Below are 15,154 nucleotides of genomic sequence, written 5' to 3' on the forward strand. Positions count from 1 at the left end.
CGACGGTGGCAGCAGCAGCAGAGGCAGCAGCAGCGCGAAGCCCTTTTTGAGTTAGCCAGAATTTCTGCTAAGGACTCCTGCTGAGGACTGCCAGGGGCCGGAGCTGCTGGGAGCGTGCTTCCCGGATACTGGGTGGTTGCTGTGAGTGGGGAGAGGAGGACCTTTGCCTGAGGTAGCCTGTTCTGTTTTAAAGGCTTGAAAATGTGGGTGCTTTCTACTTTATCTACCTGTGCCAATGTCATAACTACTCTGATGGCTTTCACTTTCTGGTTTGGGGACTCAGTCTTTTGGTATCTTAATAAATTTTCTAGTTTATTCCCCCATATGGCAAGCATGATGTATTTTGTGATGGATAATTATATCAGCATATCTGTAATCTCCATAGGCATTGCGAATATGGCATTGCTGATACAGTTTGATATTCGATTATCTGTGTTCATGTTGTTTCCTCCTTTAAAAGGTAAGGGGGCAGCTAGATGGCACAGTGAATAGAGCACCGGCCCTGGAGTCAGGAGGACCTGGGTTCTGATCTGGCCTGAGACACTTATAACAAAAACCAGTCTTGTGACCTTGGGCAAGTTACTTAACCCCAATTGCCCTCCAAAAAGCAAAAAAAAAAAAAAACCCAAAAAACAAAAAAACATGAGCAAATAGATAGGGGTGGCCAGGTGGCACAGTGAGTAAGAGCACTGGCCCCAGAGTTGGGATGACCTGGGATTGAATCTGGGCTCTGATACTTAGCACCACACCCAGAAACACCTGGCCGTGTAACCTCGAGCAAGTTACTTAACCCTGATTGCTTTAAAAAAAAAAAGGGTAAGAAGGACTAAAATTGAAATAGCACTTTTAGGGTTACAAATAGCCCTTATAAGCTCTAGATTTACTCTCCCAGCCCCAATTCTGCTGACATTTGGTAGGTCAGATTCCCAAAGATCAGAACAGAGTACTAAGGGTGATCCTGAGTGTTTTTATAATACTATTACCTCAACGTGGGAATTTGTTTTGCTTGATTATACATCTTTGTTTACAAGATTTCTTAAAAAAAGTAAGTGGAAGTGGGAGGGAAGAAATAAATGCTTGTTAGTTGAAAAATGTGGGTTTAAAAAAAAAGTAATGCTATTGACTTGAGCCCCGGTTCCAATATATTTCCACCAATATTAATTGCCAGTGATTAGAACCCCAAAATCATCTAATAAATTGATATTAGTTAACTTTGCATTGTAAAAACCAAGGTACAATAATATCCTTCTGAACTGTAGAACACCTTCCCTCTACTACTTTGATCCCTGGTGAGGGTGAACATTTACCCCAACAAATTCAGTTTTAGTTATGACATTTGACACAAAACCCTACATCTCAGCTCATGAGTGGTTGCCCTGCTGGACCAGATCCTTCAGGTCACTTCTCAGTCTTGGATGCTGGCAAACTCTAGAATAGACTCCCCGTCCTGCTCTTTTGGACTCTCCTTTGGACTTTTGGAATGTACAAAGTCATAACCTAGTTCATGCCACATCCAAAGCTCATTCACCCAAGAACAGAAAGAACCTACACAAAGATATAAAGAAACAGACATCATTTGTTTAATGGGCCACATAGTGGTCCCATTTGGGAGATGAAAGTCTCTCTACCTAAAGGCTTACAGCACATCTTTCTACTGCCACCAGGAAAGTGAGAGCTCAGTTTTGCTAAATGGTGCCCTTTGTAGGCACATTTCATTCTGGTTCAGCAGTCAATCAATGTTAGCCACAGTAGCTTCTGGCTTCTCTCTCTCTTTCTTTTTTTTAAGCAATCGGGGTTAAGTAACTTGCTCAAGGTTACACATCCAGGTGTTTCTGGGTGGGTGCTAAGTGTCTGAGCCCAGGATTCAATCCCCAGGTCATCCTGACACTGGAGCCAGTGCTCTTACTTGCAGTGCTACCTGGCTGCCCCTTTCTTTCTTTTTAATGTACTTTTATTTATTTTGTTAAATATTTCCCAATTATATGTAAATTTAAAAGTTTAATTTTTTTTTTTAGTTCCAAATTCTCTTCCTCTCTCATTAGACAGGAAGATCCTTGAGAGCAGGAATGGTTTCTTATCCTTTTTTGTATCCTCAGTGCTTAACACAATGCCTTAATAAATGTTTATTGACTCACAGAGGAGGCCACATGGGGAGGGAAGAGTCAGACCCAAGTTCTCTTGGATACTGTATCCACTACAAAACATTCATGTGGTAGTGGGTTGGGGGGAGTCCTTGCTATACAAGAGAAAGGGAAGAATAAAAAGACTCTTCAGATAACTAATACACAAATAGAAAACAGGTTTTGAATCATGACACCATGATGTTAGTTTACAAAACAGCCTTTAAAATCTGGCCATGTTGGAAAATATGAAATTAAAGAAACAAGATACAATAATTGACTTCAACACTGCCTTGCTGGGTAGTGGATTGTATCACTTAACATTTCAATGCTTTGGGAACCTGTCAAATAAAAAGAATGCTGATTCCAACCTTCTCTCCCTTTTTCAATGGGATACTGGTAGGGATTAATGAGATATTCCCAAAGCACTCTACTTGTCTTTTGGGGAAATATTTTATGAAAATGTACAGTACTGTTATGAACATAATACCATAGACTGGGGGCTTCAAAGGGATTTGCTATGTGGTCTCTATTTTTGAAAGAACTGATAGCTCTTCCATTGTAGAATCTAATTACTGAAATCTATATCATTCCTCTAGGCCATTGGAGAATTCAACATCAGCATGAATCTAATTAAGAGGAGGGACATTTGCACCCTTAAACTAATTACATTCAGTAAGACCAATAGCTAATTAGAAATGCTTCTTCCAGATTAGATTACCTATGAGCCAAAAACAGATTACCTGAAACAAAACAATAAAGCTCCCAGCAGTCATTAGAAATAGTTCTTGGTTTGAGAATTGGGGAAACATACCCCTTAAATTCTAAATGAAAATGAATGAATTAGTCTAGTTCAATTACCTAATCAATATATATGTCTTGAAAAGTTACTACAGATGGATAATGAAAGGGCTAGGGCCAGAATTGAATAGAAAGAAGAAATCAGACTAGGTTTTATTTGGGTAACTATATGGTGCCGTCATTTTCATTCAGTCATTTCAATCATGTCTGAATCTTTGTGACTCCTTTTGGTATTTTCTTGGTCAAGATAGTGGAGTAGTTTAACATTTCCTTCTCCAGTTCATTTTACAGATGAGGAATTGAGGCAAACAGGGTTTTAAGTGACTTGCTATAATAGCAATTGAATTTAAAGATCCCCCTGTATTGGCTTGGATTTTGGTTTGATTGTGTTAAAACCCAGAGCTTGTGAATCCCACTTGTGGGATGGACTTGTTGATGTGAAAAGAGAGGGCTGAACTGGGAGGAGCTGGTGACGTAAATTTAGAGAGACACAAGAAAAGAGAGAGGCAGAAGAACTTTTTAGAAGCAGCACCTTTGGAGGCAGAGAGAGACAGAGAGGATTTCTGGGGGCCACCTTGAATTGCCCAGGACTTTTGAGAGCTGCCACCCAGAGCTGCCAAGGACTGAGGAGACATGGCTGTTATGTTGGTACTTTGTCTTTCTGTTTTGATGTTGTTTTTCCAGATCTGTCCACTGGTGAAAGACAGTGCTGTTGTTGCATAGGTCTTGCCGGAACCTTGCTGTTGGTTCAGAAGCCCTGAAGAAGGATTTTCTTGTTGTATGTTTACAGAAATCCTGGAACAAGGTTTTGCTAATGTTTTCAGGGGTCCTGGGACTGTTCTGCAGACAGAGAATGAATTAATGAAGAAACTAGCAATTTATCTTGTGTCCTTGCTAAGCTTTGTCTCCCCAGGAACAAAGATTGCTGAGAACTTGCCTCAGTTCAAGATGAAGAAAAGACCTCCATTTGGGTATTAAATGCTGTGCTTAAGCTTGTTGTAATTCTGGGGTAGATTCAATTGTGATCCAAGGGTGGGGAACTTTTGACTTTTTTGTGCTCTGTGATTAAACAAATGAATGTACTTTACTTATGATTGTAAACTAATCTCCATTTGAGAAGAGGGGCTTTGTGATGGACTAAATAAATGGACAGCCTAGAGGTGGAGTATTAGAAGAGGGACTTTGTGATTGATTAAATGAATGTGACCTCCAGGGGTGGAGTAGTACTTGATTAAATCACACTTGGGGGTAGTACTTGGAGATTACTGAATCACACTTAGTAAATGCTGTATTTTGAATGATGTTAAATTTTGATTCTATCTGTTCTTAATTTGTCACTGAATAAAATGGAGAGCACCTATGCTGGTATTTTGAACCTTGGGAAGTTGCCTTTGCTTGGCATTACATTACACTTGCTCAGGGTCACACAGCTAGTAAGTGTCTGAGGTCAAATTTGAACACAGGAAGATGTCTTCCTGACTCCAAGCCTGGTGCTCTATCTACAAGGCTTTCAGTGATACCAAACTGTTCACTTCTGCACAAGTTCAATTCTTTGCTACCAGTATTCCTCTGATAATGCTGTGTGGTCAAGCCATAGAACACCAACATTCAGAAGAATGCAAATCATAATTAACCTAGACAAGTAAGTGGAGAGAATAATGTGTGAACAAGTTGAAGCACACTAACCTTTATCACCTGGGTGCAAGGCATAGTATAAAAGACATTGAACTTAGGTATGTCTGATAACAGAGGTAAACTGATCAAGTTATCAAGATAAAGGAATAACTCATGGGTATATAGGTACCCAGGAGAAAATAAGAGAGAAGGAAGAAGATCACTGGTCTTTGAGTCAGGAAGACCTGAGTTTAAATGCTACCTTTAATGGTCCTTACCTCATAGGCTGTGAGGCTCAAATAATATATGTAAAATGCTTTGTAAACCTTAAAGCAGTATAGAAATGCCAGTTATCATCACCATTATAATCATCATCCTCATCTTCATCATTATACTTTCTTTTTTTTTTTAAGCAATGGGGGTTAAGTAACTTGCTCAAGGTTACACGGCCAGTTATTTCTGGTTTTGGTGCTAAGTATCAGAGCCCGGATTTGATCCCAGGTCATCCAGACTCTGGGGCCAGTGCTCTTACTCACTGAGCCACCTGGCCGCCCCCATCTCAAATTATTTAACCAAGATTTCTTCTTAACCTAATTTTCCCTCTTAAGTCTTTTAAAATAAATTTTGTTTTACTTTATTTTTCAATTAACAAGCATTTATTTTCTCTCCCTCGAGTTGCCATTGAGAAAAGGGGGAAAAAATACCCTTGTAACAAATATGCATAGTCAAGCAAAACAAGTCCCCACATTATCCAGGTCCCAAAACATGTGTCTCATTTTATGTCTTGAGTCACATAGATGAACATTAGTCCTCTGGAACGATTGGGGTCCCTGCATTCTCAACCCTTTTTAGCTACTAGGTTTTTTAAATGTTTTCTGAATATTTTTATTTCTTCTGCTGCTCCTTTTCCTTGGTTTCAAAACCTTTGCTACTTTCCCAGACAATACTGCATTTGCTAGAAGAAAATGGAATCTGAGCCAAAATCAGAGCACTAAAGAAGCCATATGCACCCTTTGGAGCCCACTCGACACTTCCTGTGCTCAGGGTTTACAGCAATCATTTTTGTAAGGAAAAGCCTTACAAAAGCTGCCAAAGAATGGCCATTCCTAACACCATTGAGAATTGTGAGGTTTTTAAACTCTTTTCCAGAACTCGATCCGGGCCAGGCTCAACCAACCAACCAGAAATGGAAAGAAAGCTTTTAAATTGGGATTTGTTTTAAATACACACACACACATACACACACACATTTGCTTGATGATAAATGTTTGTAATGGGTTTTGTTTTTCTTTCTTTCTTGATGGAGTGCAGATAAGGGAGAATGCAACTTAAAAATAATGTGAAATTCAAATAAAAATCGAACAAACCACAATTTTAGAGCTAGAAAGAAGCTTTGAGATTATCTAGTCTGACTTTCCCATTTTACTGATGAGGAAACTAAGGCCTATAATGCAATTCTAGCCATTCTTTATTAAGCACCTATGGTATACAAAGGATGGTATTAGGATAAGAAGATGAGAAATGACACCGTGCCTGCCTTCAAGGAGATTAGAACTTAACACTGGAAGGTCTCTTAGAGCTATTTTGACTCTCTCATTTTACGAGGGAAAAAAACAAGGCCAGCAGGAAAGTAACATGTCCAGTGCCACACTGATTTAAGCCCACATATAAGGCCGGATTTGAACTCAAGTCTTCTGACTACAGGCCAGACACTCTGTCCATTGTACCTCCCAGCTGTCTTCATAAAAAACAGCCTCTAGTTATCTCACTATTCTGGTCTATCTCCTCCGTATACTGTAGCTTGTAAAGTTCCTTTCTAAAGTGAGGCTGAGAATGGGACACAATTACCTAGGTCTAGGTATGTTTTGACTATGGTACTCACCTCCCCCATTCTATACCTATGCTTCTAGTAACGTGGCCTAAGATATCTCCAGCTTTTTTCGGCTACCATATCTCTCATATAACTCATATTGAATATGACTCATATAGAGCATTCAGTCCACTGAAATCTCAAGATCTTTTATATATGTGGACTGTTTTCTAGTCAAGCAACCTCTGGATTAATCCTGGATTTGTATAGAGGATTTTTTGAGCCTTTTTATTTCTGAACTTTTTATATTTATTCCCAGTAGATTTCAAATTATTCAATTTAAATTTTTTCTAGATTCTTATCAGCATTTTGAGTTCTGATTCAGTTCATTATTTCCTCTACAAATTGGATCTACATACCCTTAATGAGTCAGTCACCACCAAGGTCATCAATGTACCATGCTAAAAGTACAGTAGAATGAATGAACCCTGATTTAGAGGAGGAGGACTTCAGTTTGAATACTGGTTATGCCACTTAACAGCTGTGTGACCTTGGGCATGAAACTTAACTAGTGTGGGCCTCAGTTTCCTCATCTGTTAAATGAGTAGTTGGAATAAATGAGGTCTAAGGTCCCTTTCATAAGTTTATGATCCCACAACTACAGGTTTATTGATAAATTATAACATGCATAGTAGACATGACCAAGAAGAAAATTCCAAAAGGCTTAATTTCTTCTTTTCTTTTTCATTTTCAAATATCTTCTTAATGCTGTTTTCATTTTTACATCACCATCCCTTCTTAATGGCTCTCTTCCCTCCAGTAGAACTTTACATTATAACAAATAAGCAAAATAAATCAAGGCAATTTCCATGTCTGAACATGGAGTCTTTGTTCCATACCTATAGTCTCTGCTAGAGGAGAGACACATGTTCTCATTCCTCTGAGGTCACGACTAGCCTGGGACTTCATTTCCCATGATTCTTGGGACCAAGAGAACATCACTCATCAGGAAAAATTCCCTTGACATTTCTCAAAAGGCAGTGTTTGGCTGCAGACCAGTGAAGTCCCTAAGAGAGCCCTCTGATTGATAGTGTTCTGACCAGGAAGAGCCATGGGAGCAAGTGGAGATGGAGAGGTAAACTTCAGACTGGAGTAAGAGCAGAAAAGAAATGGAAGCATATGCTGTGGTATTGCTGAGGCATCCCCAAACCTAGGAATCCCAGGAAGATCTTAACTGAGCAGAGCCAAGGTGATAGATGGGTTCTACATATCTCCAGCCTATTGTATTAATATTTCTTTATTTGTACCAGAGACATTCTATGTAGGGACTGTGGGAGGGAGGTGGGGGACTAGTCATGTGACATAGGAGTCATCAAGAAGTGGCGATGATGGAAGCAAGACCTTCCCGCGGCTCCAGCTTCCACCCTCCCCAATCCATGTAAAAAGGGGACTCTAAACAAACTTTGGAGCTGCAGAACCCACATAATGACACACAGAAGCTAACCTCCTGCTGAGGAAAGCCCAGCAGGTCGGCAGGAATCGGCCAGCGCATGGCTCTGGGAGCCGAGCCCAGCACCACACCAAGGCTTTAGCCCCAGGGCGGGCCTGACCAGCCGCCTGCCAGAGGGATTCCGGATCAGCAGCAGCTGTGGCCGTTTCCAGATTTATCAATACATAGATCCGAAGGACAAGGTGAGAGGCCAGTGCAGTCTGGACTTTGGGACCAGTAAGTGGGAGTGCGTGGCTTTTATCCCCCCCCCCCCAGCGAGAAACCGCTGAGACGCCAGCACAGCCTGCCAGGGCCACGTGGTGGCTTCAGCTCCTGGCCTGCAGAGTGTAGGGGGACCAAGCACCAGTCTGAGGGGTAATCGCTCTTGCTTTAACCTGCTTGGATCTGGATTGCAGTCTAGGGTGAAGGTCCTGGGGTGTGGGTCCAGCTTGCCAGAGCGTGTGGAGACCTCAGAGAGGGCACCCATCTAATACCTCCGGCAGCTGAGAAAACCCCAGCGTTTGGGATGAAAACTCCCCTGCCTGGTGGCAGAGTCCTACTGTGGCAAAAAAGCCCAAAAGTCAAATAATTGAGTGGCAAAATGAGCAGGCAGAGGAAACAAAGCAGACAGAAGATTCCAACATTAGAATTCCTATTTTGGGGATAAGAAGGAGCAAGGCATGGAACAGGAGGAAAACAGTGAAGTCAGTACTCCTGCACCAAAAGCTTCAAAGGAAAATACAAGCTGGTTACAGGCCATAGAGGACCTTAAGAAGCAGATAAGAGAAGTGGAGGAAAAATTGGGAAGAGGAATGAGAACAATGCAAGAAAATTATGAAATGAGAGTCAACAGCCTGACTGAGGAAAATAACACCTTAAAAAACAGACTAACTCAATTGGCAAAAGAGGTTCAAAAAGGCAATGAGGAGAGGAATGCCTTAAAAAGGCAAATTTGCCAGATGGAAAAAGAATCTCAAAAGCTCACTGAGGAGAATCATTGCTTCAGAATTAGATTGGAGCAAATGGAAGCTAATGACTTTATGAGAAATCAAGATGCTGTTAAACAGATCCAAACAAATGAAAGAATAGAAGGCAATGTGAAATATCTCATGGGAAAAACCACTGACCTGGAAAATAGATCCAGGAGAGATAATTTAAAAATTATTGGACTACCTGAAAGCCATGATCAAAGTAAGAACCTAGAAAGCATCCTCCAGGAAGTTCTCAAAGAAAACTGCCCTGATGTTTTAGAATCAGAGGGCAAAATAGAGGTTGAAAGAATCCACCGATCACCTCCCGAAAAAGATCCCAAAAAGAAAATTCCTAGGAATATTATAGCCAGGTTCCGGAATTCCAAGATTAAGGAGAGAATATTACAAGCAGCCAGGAAGAAACAATTTGAATATTGTAGAAACACAATCAGGATAACCCAGGATCTGGCAGCTTCTACACTGAGGGATCGAAGGGCCTGGAATGTGATATTCCGGAGGGCACAGGAGCTGGGATTAAAACCAAGAGTCACCTACCCAGCCAAACTGAGTATCATGTTTCAGGGGAAAATATGGTCATTCAGTGGAATAGAAGACTTTCAAGCATTCTTGCTGAAAAAACCAGAGTTGAATAGAAAATTTGACATTTAGATACAAGAAGCAAGAGAAGCATGAGAAGGTAAACAGGGAAAAGAAATCATAAGGAACCTATCAAAGTTGAACTATTTTTTTTTTAAGCACTTGGGGTTGGGTGACTTGCTTGGGGTTGCATGGCCAGTTGTTGTTTCTGGGTGTGGTGCTGAGTGTCTGGGCCTGAATTTGATCTGTGTCGTCCCGGCACTGGAGCCAGTGCTCTTACTTGCTGAGCCACCTGGCCAAAGTTGAACTATTAACATTCCTACATGGAAAAACAATAATTGTAACTTATGAAACTTTTCTCAGTAGTTGAAGGGATTAGAAATATATATATATATATATATATATATGTCTTTATATGAGGGTATGCAGGCACATGAATACATATGTGAATGTGTGTATATACTTTTACAGATATACATAGAAAGAGGGCACGGGACCAATTTAACAGGAAGGGATGAAACTTAAAAGGTGAAATTAAGAGGTGAGAGGAATATAATGAGAGGAGATGGGGAGAGATAGAGTGGGGCAAACTATCTCATACAGAAGAGGCAAGGGGAAATGGTTACAATAGAGGGGAAGAATAGGAAGGCAAAAGGGAATAGGTCAACCTTATTCCTATTGAATCTGGCTTGAGGTGGGAGGGAAATACACACTAAATAGGGGATCTCACCCTCCAGGAGAATAGTGGGGAAGGGGATATGAGGGAGGATGATGGAAGGGAGGGCAGGCTGGGGGGGAGGGAAGTTGGAAGCACCCACTTTTGAAAAGGGACAAGATCAAAGTAGAGAATAGAACAAGTGGGAGGTGGGATAGGAGGGAGGGAAATACAGTCAGTCTTTTGCAATACATCTACTACGTTATTGTTTTGCATTAGCCGCACATTTACAACCTATACTGAACTGCTTGTCTCCCTAGTGGGGATGGGTGGCAGGGGGGGAAGGGAATGAATCTGGATTTGTAAAATAAATATTAATATATATATATATATATATATATATATATATATGTGTGTGTGTGTGTGTGTGTGTGTGTGTGTGTGTATAAAAAAAATAAAAAAAGACAATTAAAAAAAGAAGTGGCGATGATTCAAAAGAAGAAAATTCTATCAATTAAACAGTGTTGAAAAGGAAACTGAGGCAAGGTGAGAGAGAAAGGAAGTATAAGCTTGAGTTCATTGTCTTGGTGATAAAGTCATGATAGACAATGTTTTAATAGGTCCTGAAACATTTTGATCATAGATTTAAAGCCAGAAGAGACCTTAGAGACTCCCTATTTCACTGTTCAAAAAAACCAAGACAGAGAAGGCAAACGACTTGCTCAGGGTCACACAACTTGTAAGTGCCTGAAGCAAAACTTGAACTTAAGTCTTCCTAATACCAAGTTTAGTGGTGCCCCGTCTTCTATATCATGCTACCTAGCAAAATGAAGCCCAGAGATGTTAAATGATTTGCCCAGAGATTAAATGATTAAAAAGATTTGCAACTCATAAAATCAGGATAGAATTGAAAACAACAGTGGAAGAGATGACAATCTCCTGTAAGTTGAGAAAAGTCTGCTACATCCTTTGATGGTGATGATAGCACGTTGATGTAGCACTTTAAAATACACAAAGTGGCTTACATGCATTATCGGGCTCAATGCTGCCAACATCCTAATATGTGAATGTCAGGGTCTAACTAGCTACATACTCAATCACAAAACGTGAAGAACAATACTTCAGTGGCAATTTGATACACAGCAATACCATAGAAATATCAGAATATCAGATCTGGATTGTAAAAGTAAAATCAGAAAACCCTATTGTACAATTATAGCCTAGGAAAGAAAAAAAAATAGTTCAGCTGGTCTTGTCTGTGCTGAGGCATTCAGTATTAAATATTCCAGAGGATCACTGGAAGTCCCCTGCCTCACATGTGGATGCCCTATCCTGGCTTCAAGGTACTTTGTAGGTCAGCATCCACTCAATGCCATAGTTGATGAGCCCCATCAAATGCATTTATTTTACTTTTATTTTATTTCATTTTATCTTTCTTACCAGGGCAGAGGATACATTATTTTTTTTTTAATGTTTATTTAAAGGATATATTCTTTCAAAGCAAAGTAAGTATAATTAAATTACAGAGGAAACTAAATGACAAAACCAGATTTTGTTCTATGCATATACATATATGGGTACATTATCTCACAGGTTCCATAACGTCAATGGGAGAGAACAAACAGGTAGAAAATAAGACCCAGGAAAACTCATGGAGGGCACACAGGGAAAACTTGTGACCAAGGCATGGGCATTGCTGGGGCAACTCCCACCTCTGATTCTCCTCAGGTGTGGTGGCTCTCCTAGGCTGCTCTCTGCTGGGCATTATGTGATCTCTGCATGTATTTTTTCCTCCACAGGTGATATGGTAATTCATAGGAGAAAACCCTTAGACATAATAGAGGGAATCTTATCTTGTCATTTGCTTTGTTCTGTTATTTCATTGTGTCTTTTGTCTTGAACTAAAGTGTCCTCTGACTTTATAAAAATGAACCCATTGCTGGGAGTTTATGAGCTGTGTTTCATGAGCAGATGCTGACCCAGAAAATTCCCTGAATGTTTGAGAGATGCTGGATATCACATAGCTTTGCAGAAAAGTAGCCATCTTAGATTCCTGAACTTGCAAAATCAGCCCCTAGTCGAAAGCAACTAATCAGCAGACCTACTTCTCCCATTCTAGAATTTATATTTTCTTTGGCCATAGCTCTGACAACCTCCATTTCTCATCTGCGTGAAATGGACTTCCATCTTTCATCAGTGAATCAACTTCCTTCTCCTCATTTAAAGCTCATCTCAGATTCCTTTTAATGAAGTCAAACCTCCTAAGACTCAAAACACTGGATGAGGAGCCTTTGAGTCTTTTACTGTTTGTGACTGGCCCAGTTTCTGTTCCCATGATATTCACATTGTCTCCCTCAAAAGAAAAACAAAGAAATAAGCAAAGCAGAAAAGGCAAAGCCAAGAGTTCAACTCAACCACAGAAATAATTGGTGTATATCTGGGCAGTAAGTGAACAAATGCATGTGCATCACGCAACTTTAGAAACCTAAACTTCCAGCACATGTGGACCATAGAAGAGGCACATTTAGTGATAGCAGTTGAGCACATTCCAATATATGCAGCCTCTTACAATAAGAATCTGTGTAATAATCTCTTAGATTAATAATAGATTAATAATAATATATAGCATCAAATTTGTTTGATGTGTTGGTTAATTTTGCAGAACCTTTTCTCTTCTTAAAAGGTTTTTTAACCCTCCATGAGTTTTCCTGGGTCTTATTTTCTACCTGTTTGTTCTCTCCCATTGACTTTATGGAACCTGTGAGATGATGTACCCATATATGTATATGCATAGAACAAAATCTGGTTTTGTCATTTAGTTTCCTCTGTAATTTATTATATAATAATAATAAATAATAGAATCACAAAGATAAATCAAATGATTTTTCATATAATTAATTGCATTACAAATAATACTGACTCCACTGAGCATTAGGTGTATGTACAAACTATATGAAAGATTGAGATTCGTGGCACCTCCCTACAGCATTAGCTGGCAGAGCACAGCCCTGGCTCATCTTTGCCTCAAATGGAAAACCCAAACCTTTCTTGGTACTGAGTCATGCTTCCAAATGTGGTGAGAGTAGGAAATAGGAACAAAACTTTGAGCAAATTATGAATCCCAGATGCTGCTCTATCGAAATCCATTTGCAACTCCACTGGGACCCGTTCCAAAGGACTGGTTCTCAGGCCCCTATAGCAACATAAAGTATAACATAATATGTTTGGAGTCCCAAGAGAAGTCTCACTCTTTTCATTCATACCTGCTCTGAGGCTGCCACGGATAGGAGAAAGCGACAGGCAGGAATAAATCCGAAGTCCTTTTGTGATTTAAATGCTTTGACCTCAAGCAGTTTCTGAGAAGAGTGGGGGCCTCCTGAAAAATCACTGCACCCCAAAATGCTCATCATCACATTCCCTTGGCTTGGAATTGGTATATGTTTGGGCAGTAAGCGGGAATCCTTTTAAAGGATTCATTTGCATCTCCCCCAGAGCAGGGTGATATTTAATGGTCCCCCGGTTGAATATTTCATTTTTTTAAATAAATTTTTGGTAATATCTTTTGCTTTGACATTACCCACCTTCCTCCATCATATCCTTCCAAGAGAGCTATCCCTTATAATTTATTTTTTTCACCATCATCTGTTGTCATTGGCCCATTTATTTTTTTTAAAAATTTTGCCCCTTATAATTTAAAAAACCTTTTAAGAAGAGAAAAGGTTCTGCAAAATTAACCAACACATCAAACAAATTTGATGCTATATGCAATGTTCCCTATTTGTGTTCCTTCACTTCTGCAAAGAATAGGGGCAGTGGAAGATATTTTCTTTATCTTCTTTGGAGCTATTTGGCCAATGTAATTTCAAAGCATTCACTTTTAATTATTTTCTTGTTGTTGTTCTTTCCATTTACATGTTTATAGTCATGGTGTATATCATTTTCCTGGTTTTGCATATTACATTTTGCCCAATGGGCTCCTCTGTCATTCCACTTATTTCTTTTTAAATGTTTTGTTGATATTCTTTTTTTTTCCATCACCAACTTATGAATTTCCCTACAATATAACTTTCCCTTGTAGCAAATGCATACAGTCAAGCAAAGCAAATTAACAAATTTACAAAAATATGCCACACTCTACACCAGTCATTTGTATCTCTGCCAGGAGGCTTTGGAAGGCATGAAGGCATTATTCCTCTCAAGTTGTGACTGAACACTTGTATTGGACACCCTTTGTTCCCAAAGGCACCCAAAACATTTCTATGTAGGATAGAAACAAAAAATACAAAGTCTTCAAAGTAGGGGACACAACAAAATGGTTAGTAGACTGGTAGAATGAGTAGTGTCCTGGATCTGAGATCTCAAGATTTGAGTTCAAATCCTGACTCAGCAACTTATGAACTGTGTGCCTCCAGGCATGTCACTTACCCTTACTAAAACAATGAGGAGATGATCCTACATCATTCTTCTTCTTCTTTTTATTTTGCTTTTTTGGAGGGGGGAAGGCAGGGGGAAGGCTATGGGAATTAAGTGACTTGCCCAAGGTCACACAGCTAGTAAGTGTTAACTGTCTGAATCTGGATTTGAACTCAGGTCCTCCTGGCTCCCACCTAGCTGCCCCAGATCCTACATCATTCTAGCTGGGTGGTTCTGAGCATTCTGTAGAAAATAAAGCTCATTATTATTGGGCCAGACCTATGATTTCATTGGTATGAGGGTTGGGGAGAAGGGTCAAAAATAACAAATATTTATTACGTTTCTACTGTGTGCCATGTACTGCACTAAACCCTTTTCAAATATTGTCTCATTTGATTCTCACAACAACCCTGGGAATTAGGTGCTGTTATTATCCCCATTTTGAAGAAGCAGAGGTAGACAGAGATTGAGTGACTTGCCTGGAGTCACACAGCTAGTAAATGTTGGAGGAAGAATTTGAACTCAAATCTTCCTGTCTCCAAGCCCAGCACCCTATGTATCCAGCTGCCTTCTTCAGGTGGGATGGGAAACATCCTGACATTGCAGAACCCTGTCTGCTTTGCTATAGCCTTTATATTCTCTCTCTCTCTCTCTCTCTCTCTCTCTCTCTCTCTCGCTGTATCT

The sequence above is a fragment of the Petaurus breviceps genome, unplaced genomic scaffold, assembly GCF_028583685.1.
Source record: "Petaurus breviceps papuanus isolate PSGF00001 unplaced genomic scaffold, PetGlider_PUasm1.0 76, whole genome shotgun sequence".
Taxonomy (NCBI): domain Eukaryota; kingdom Metazoa; phylum Chordata; class Mammalia; order Diprotodontia; family Petauridae; genus Petaurus; species Petaurus breviceps.